Raw genomic sequence first — 7,744 nt, forward strand, 5'->3', positions numbered from 1 at the left:
TCAGATGTAAGTAAATATTCTAAAGACAGTGTTACCCTAACTATAGGTGTTTCACGACCATTATTATCAGATGTAAGTAAATATTCTAAAGACAGTGTTACCCTAACTATAGGTGTTTCACGACCATTATTATCAGATGTAAGTAAATATTCTAAAGACAGTGTTACCCTTTTAACTCCTTTGTTCGCAAGGGGTTTAATTTTTATTCATAATTATGTGTGTGTGTGTGTGTGTGTGTAATCTAACTCAATAGAATTTTGGTTTAAACGAAGTATTTAATTTCTTCTCGATATCAATAACTACTTCTGGACTCATATCTTATTGAAAGTATACAGTCGATCAGGTATTCCCATTAACAGTGAATTACTCACAATGATGGTCATGAAATCGTTTTGTAAAAGTCCCATAGGAATGGATCTCTCGTATGTAGCGGTCTCGAGAAAGCTCGCGGGGTACTCTCATTGATCAGTTTTACGAGGTGGCTCTTAATATATTCCCTATTGATTGTTTTATCGCTTCATGCTGGTATTTGAAGAGTAACGAATCTACAGTTCGATTCATTTAAATCTGAAAGTTCCAAATAATTAAATAACTAAAAAAAATACAACCACAAAGTTTTAACATCGTGTACCCCAACTCAAACAGTTTTTATTGTAATGTTTTTTGTTATATTTTTTCACTCCAGTGAGTAGTGCTATCTTGTAAAATGGCAACCCTGCAAGAAAATGCTCAATGCGTCGTTTGGCTTGCAGAGACAAAGTAATTAATTGTGATGCAGCGCAATTACAGACGTCAAGAAGTATGGGGGTATGTTAAGGATATCGTGTATCGCACACCTTATAGCAAACACAACAGATGGACTGAAATTTAATATTATTTAGACGTGCTGAGAGCCATTAATGGTGCACACGTAGAAATCTAATGACATGTCAATAAAAACTGTTTGAGTTGAACTACAAAATGTCGAAACCTGCAAGGTTGTATTTCATTAGTTAATTATTAAATTTTACATTAAGAACTATAATTTTGGGCCATCCTGTATGTTCAAATATAAATTTTGTGTATATATATTTATTTGTATAAATGTCCTTTCACAAAAATCCAAAGTGTCCTCACCACCGGTCCGCCGACTAGCTAATCGTAATGGTTTTCCGTTGTTTAGTGAACTGTTGAGGAAGGTATTCTATGGTGTGTCACACAAACCATTAAAACATGGTCTCAAACCCCAGATTTTATTGTTTTCTTTGGTATGGACTGACCTGAAAATTGAGTATCTTCAAATGTTTGTTTTAGAGCAAAGCCACATTGGGTTATCTGCTGTACCCACCGTGGGAATCGAACCCCGGATTTTAGTGTTGTATGTCTGTAAATTTACAACTTCGAACGAGAAAAGAATTGCAACCAGTAATGTAACAGTTCAACAAGCTTATCGGGAATTACAGACAGTGTGAACCTACTATAGCTTAAGCTCAAGTCTTCACGACTATCTACGAGTTCGATATCTATCCATGCATATCTTACTACATTAAATTGTTAAATACAAATATTTTCTTAAATAAAAATACTATTTTCAATATATCAAATACAAAGATCTTTAAAAAAAAATACTCTTCAGAATTTGCTTAATTTCTAAACACTCTTTGGTTTATGTGTTTTACTAAAAGTCATTCATATTTTTTAGAAACTTTGTTTGGCAAGAACTGACAGGCGTGCTCAATTGGAACACAATACTGAGTCACGTGTGACTTGATAAGTTGCTGATATCTTAAAAGCTTACAATGGATGAATCAACAAAAGATTTATGGTGTTATTGGAACAAACAAGCAGTGTCATGATGTCGTATCAGGTTATTTCAATATTTTTCTCGTGTAACTTTGCGACTTAAATTTTTAAAGTAACTTTTACTTAAACAACTCTGCAATTGCAACTTTTTTTTACTATACAGAAAGTAAACTATCATCAAAACGATTATCGAAAGATTTAAAAAGGGGGTTGTTGGTTCCAGAATTTCGCACAAAGCTACACAAAAACTATAAATATATATATGCTAACAGTTCCTAATTTTGAACTAAAGGAAAGGCAGCTAGTCAACTGTATCCACCGCCAACATTTGGATTGCTCTTACATTATCGCAAGAGCACAGAACGTGTTTTTTTTTTGTTGTTTTTTTGTAGCAAGAGTCGTGAACCATAAATCCTTGGATTGAGCCATTTAAAGTTCGATATTTCCATGTAAATTAATTCTTTGGTGACAACGATGAATAAGTAATTATTAATTTCAAAAACATAACATTTATCAGTCGTAGTGCACTAAACTGGATAAAATGTTATTTTATTTCTCATCTAAATTGTTTATTATTTCTCTGATGGTGCTGTGCTTCTCTGAGCAGTTGAGTTATGTGATTGGTTGATGATGTAGCATCCAACAAGTTGTTGAGTTATGTGATTGGTTGATGATGTAGCATCCAACAAGTTGTTGAGTTATGTGATTGGTTGATGATGTAGCATCCAACAAGCAGTTGAGTTATGTGCTTGGTTGATGATGTAGCATCCAACAAGTTGTTGAGTTATGTGATTGGTTGATGATATAGCATCCAACAAGTTGTTGAGTTATGTGATTGGTTGATGATGTAGCATCCAACAAGTTGTTGAGTTATGTGATTGGTTGATATAGCATCCAACAAACAGTTGAGTTACTTCAGTGGTTGATGTAGCATCCAACAAGTTGTTGAGTTACTTGAATGGTTGATGTAGCATCCAACAAACAGTTGAGTTACTTCAGTGGTTGTGTAGCATCCAACAAGTTGTTGAGTTATTTGTATGGTTGATGTAGCATCCAACAAACAGTTGAGTTACTTGAATGGTTGGTGTAGCATCCAACAAGTAGTTGAGTTACTTGAATGGTCCGCCGAATTACCGCTGAGCAACTGGGGGTGAGGCAGTATTAGCAGAAAACTCTGTAAAAATGTTACTTCAAGTAATCGTTAGAGCTTATTACTTACATTGGAAATACAATTTATTTTTACAAAATGTGCAAGGTGTTAAAATGCCGCTTTTTATACTACAGATAGAAGAATTGACATTTAAACCCAAATAATGCACGAGAATTTGTTTATCTCGACACAGTTTGACATTTTCAACTGATGATCCAGTATTTCTTCTCTCGAACTCTTTACTAACCGGCGAGATGAGAGAAGAAGAAAATCGAAAAGTTACATCCTACGTTCAGACACGTGGGAGTAGTCTTACATACAAAGTACATATAATTTGATACGGCAGAAATCTTGGCATCGTGCCAAATAGCAGTTACACATATATATACTATATGTTACCATTGTTATATTGTGTTCGTTTTTTAAGTCATTCATCTTTAAGCGACGTGCCCCCTAGTGGCACAGCGGCAGGTCTACGGACTTATAGCGCTAGAAACCGAGTTTCGATACACGTGGTGGGCACAGCACAGATAGCCCATAGCGCTTAACTACAAACGAACAAACTGAGCGACGCACATGTCCCTTTCTTTTGATCAGACGTTTCGTTTGTGGTCATATTTTACAACTTTTGTTAAATTACTTCTCGAAAATATGATTCATCATAAAAGCCAAGATACAAGACCAGACTTTTTTTTATCCAATATATAATTAATATCTTACAAAAGCACATCATTAATTGCACACATATAATAATCTTTTTTCTCGTAATAGTAGACTTGTAGTACACGAGTCAAGTATTTCATGACTCGGATTCCTACTCGAGTCACCAACGTAAGCGACTCGTATTCAACTACGAGCGACTCGAAATCGTACATTTAAACATTGTTTCTCGGACATTTAAACATTGTTTCTCGGATATCTAAACATTGTTTCTCGGATATTTAAACTTTGTTTCTCGGACATTTAAACATTGTTTCTCGGATATTTAAACATTGTTTCTCGGATATCTAAACATTGTTTCTCGGATATTTAAACATTGTTTCTCGGATATTTAAACATTGTTTCTCGGATATCTAAACATTGTTTCTCGGATATTTAAACATTGTTTCTCGTACATTTAAACATTGTTTCTCGGACATTTAAACTTTGTGACTCGGACATTTAAACATTGTGACTCGGACATTTAAACATTGTTTCTCGGATATTTAAACATTGTTTCTCGGACATTTAAACATTGTTTCTCGGACATTTAAACATTGTTTCTCGGATATTTAAACATTGTTTCTCGGACATTTAAACATTGTTTCTCGGACATTTAAACATTGTTTCTCGGATATTTAAACATTGTGACTCGGATATTTAAACATTGTTTCTCGGACATTTAAACATTGTGACTCGGATATTTAAGCTTTGTGACTCGGAGATAATTGCGCATAATCTTATTTTATTTTGCTCAATAAATTCTACCTTTGGAAGTAAAACGAAAATTTACATTCTTTGCGAGTGCCACTTGACCACAAAAATATAACTGTAGGTTTTCCATAACAATATACGTCTTACACCTGTTTCTCCCGCGCAATTGTGGCTAAATGCTCTGTCTAGAAATGTAATGTATGTGTTTAGAAATTACCCAACATCGCGTGCTGCGTGTAAACTTTTCGAGAGGAAGGTTGAAGAGAAAATGGATACGACATCCATCTTTCACGTGCCCATCCAGACAGTGACGAATATAGGTTGTTTTTTTTTGGGGGGGGGGGCTCAAGCCCCTTCGATTGTACTCTAAAAACTACTAAAAGATACGCCTGATTCCACACTTTTATTGCTTCGAATTATTAGGAATAAACAAAAAGGTTTAAATGCATGGAACACAGGGACTTGTAAGTAAATGATTGTGATATACTATCAAGTGTTAATACGCAAGATTTAAGTGTTTATAAGACCAATTGAATAGGAATAAAGGAAGATCTGTTTGCTTCGTATTGTTGTGATATACTATCAAGTGTTAATACGCAAGATTTAAGTGTTTATAAGACCAATTGAATAGGAATAAAGGAAGATCTGTTTGCTTCGTATTGTTATGATATACTATCAAGTGTTAATACGCAATATTTAAGTGTTTATAAGACCAATTGAATAGGAATAAAGGAAGATTTGTTTGCTTCATATTGTTATGTTTACCAGAAGCAAATCATAGTCTACCATAATAATTCACCTAAAAAAGAGGCCTTACGATACTTGAAAAGCGACTTTTTGTCAATGAGTTCCTGCCCCTTTTAATACCCTCTTCACGTTGCTGCCTCCAAACAAGCAAGATTGACCAAAAAACATTTTTATTCTTGTTGATAATTGCTTTGAGTCTGGTTAAAAGACAGTCATATTTATCATTATTAAACTATAACTAACCCTCACATATCCTAACCATAGGTTCGTTAACTAACCCTCACATCTCCTAACCATAGGGTTTGTTAACTAACCCTCACATCTCCTAACCATAGGTTCGTTAACTAACCCTCACATCTCCTAACCAAAGGTTCGTTAACTAACCCTCACATCTCCTAACTAAAGGTTCGTTAACTAACCCTCACATCTCCTAACTAAAGGTTCGTTAACTAACCCTCACATCTCCTAACCATAGGTTCGTTAACTAACCCTCACATCTCCTAACCATAGGGTTTGTTAACTAACCCTCACATCTCCTAACCATAGGGTTGTTAACTAACCTAACTAAAGGTTCGTTAACAACCCTCACATCTCCTAACCATAGGTTCGTTAACTAACCCTCACATCCCCTACGTTACTCCGACAGAGCTTTTAAGTTAATGACACAGACTCAAAGTTTGAAGATCCGACAACAAATATGCGTGAAGCAGGCACTTATACATTTTATCTCATTGGAATTAATATATTATTTTCTCATTATTCCCGAAGTAACTGAATGAAGGTGATTGGAATGAAATTATTAGGCAAACAAGCCCATAGTTTTCTTTCTATAAGTGCTTGGGTTGGTCGTTGAGCCACTGGTGAGCTCCTATAGTGGGTAATTGGATTCTGTGGGGCTGTCAAAATGACGGCTTGCAGATCTCATCCTTTCCCCCCCAAACACAGAAAAAAAACCCTTAATTAAGTTTATAAAATCAAATAAAACATTACTTATTTCACAAAATGTTATTCGTATGTTGTTATATTATTTTTTTATGTATAGTTCTAAATGTATGGTGGACAGATGTTAAAAGTACAAGGCTAGAGCAGCAATGAAGGATTCTAGATCTTTAAATCGTACTTCACATCGCACAAACTGGTTTGAAATTGGATATTTTCCACAAATGGTTAAAAAATGCTCGTTCACACACACACAAATGACTACCTTCGTTTTCCGAGATTTCATATTCACGCTTGAGCTAGTATACCTTTTTGAATCATAATTTATAATATTGGGCCCAGTTCACCCCGTTTGTCATTTCTGGTGAAAACGGCATCAAGTAAGTTAATTTCAAAATAAAAAAAACATCAATTCTTAGAACCAAAACAGATAAATCCGAGATAACGAAAAAAATGGTTTCTCAAAAAAATATATAGACATTTCTGCTCCTCGATAATCCAGTGTGGAATGAGATCGTTCTAGACAAGCCACAAAACTGTATTCGTGATTTAGGCTTTGCTCAAGTGAAGACTACTCAACACTTGCTAATAGCATTTCATTTCAAGAATTTTTTGTTTTTTTTTACGTGTCTCTCATTATCCGTATTCCGAAAAATGATTTTGATATATTAAACATTTTAAGATCGGTAATTTTGTGATATGTATGTGCAAAAAAAATAAAAAAGGTCTATTTCGCTGTTCCAGCTCAACATCTGAAGTATGAATAAGAAAAGCATCATATTATAAAACTACTTTTCATTAAAATCCACTGTCCAGTACACTCGTAACTGAATCAAGAGCGTGAACTGGCCTTGTGGCAGAGATCTGTATTTAGACACAGGTGAGCTGAGCAATACCATAAATATTCCCCGTACTTTAAGCTGTGGGTGCATTATAAGAGAGACAGTCAATCCCTCAACGTGGAGGGTAGGTACCGCTGACTGACTGTTTTCCTTTTGATGAGTAAATCAGAATTGAGGAAGTGACATATAGCCTTACCATAAATACAAACTGAAACGATTAAAATGTAGCAACGAGTTATTGTTAGCATTATTTTTTCCGTTTAGTAAAACGAAACGGCATTATTAATGGCATGAAAAAATATTTAGGCGTATTTAGCAGATGGAGAGAAAACTTTAGAAAGGTTTAAAACAGCCACCAACTTCTGTCAATCAATACTTTATAAAGTTGAACAACAATACTGTAATACAGTCGGTCATCATGTTGACTTTGTTGAACAACACTACTGTACTACAGTCGGTCATCATGTTGACTTTTTTTCATTAGATTCTTGAAACCAGCTTGTCTTAAAATATTTGAACATTTTGGGAGATTTTTTATATATACACCTGGAAAAAAGTTAAGCACCCCCGTGTTTTTTTCAAGTGATTCAGATTCGACGTTCTTGTGACTGATTATAACTTACCATTCAATCTAAACGTGTTTATCAAATGAAATTATGCATTATTGGGCACAAGAAAACAAGATGATCACCGTAAAATAACAATTTTTAATTTACATATCATGACATCAAAATATGGACAGTTTTCACGCTTAAAATTATCTTTAATAAGTATTGTCAGTGACAGCTCAAAAACGTTATTGAATTGTCAAATCACATTACAAAATGTCAATCATGACCCACACATTGATAATTAGTCAATCGAAAAGTCA

The sequence above is a fragment of the Limulus polyphemus genome, unplaced genomic scaffold (assembly GCF_000517525.1).
Source record: "Limulus polyphemus unplaced genomic scaffold, Limulus_polyphemus-2.1.2 Scaffold636, whole genome shotgun sequence".
Lineage (NCBI taxonomy): Eukaryota > Metazoa > Arthropoda > Merostomata > Xiphosura > Limulidae > Limulus > Limulus polyphemus.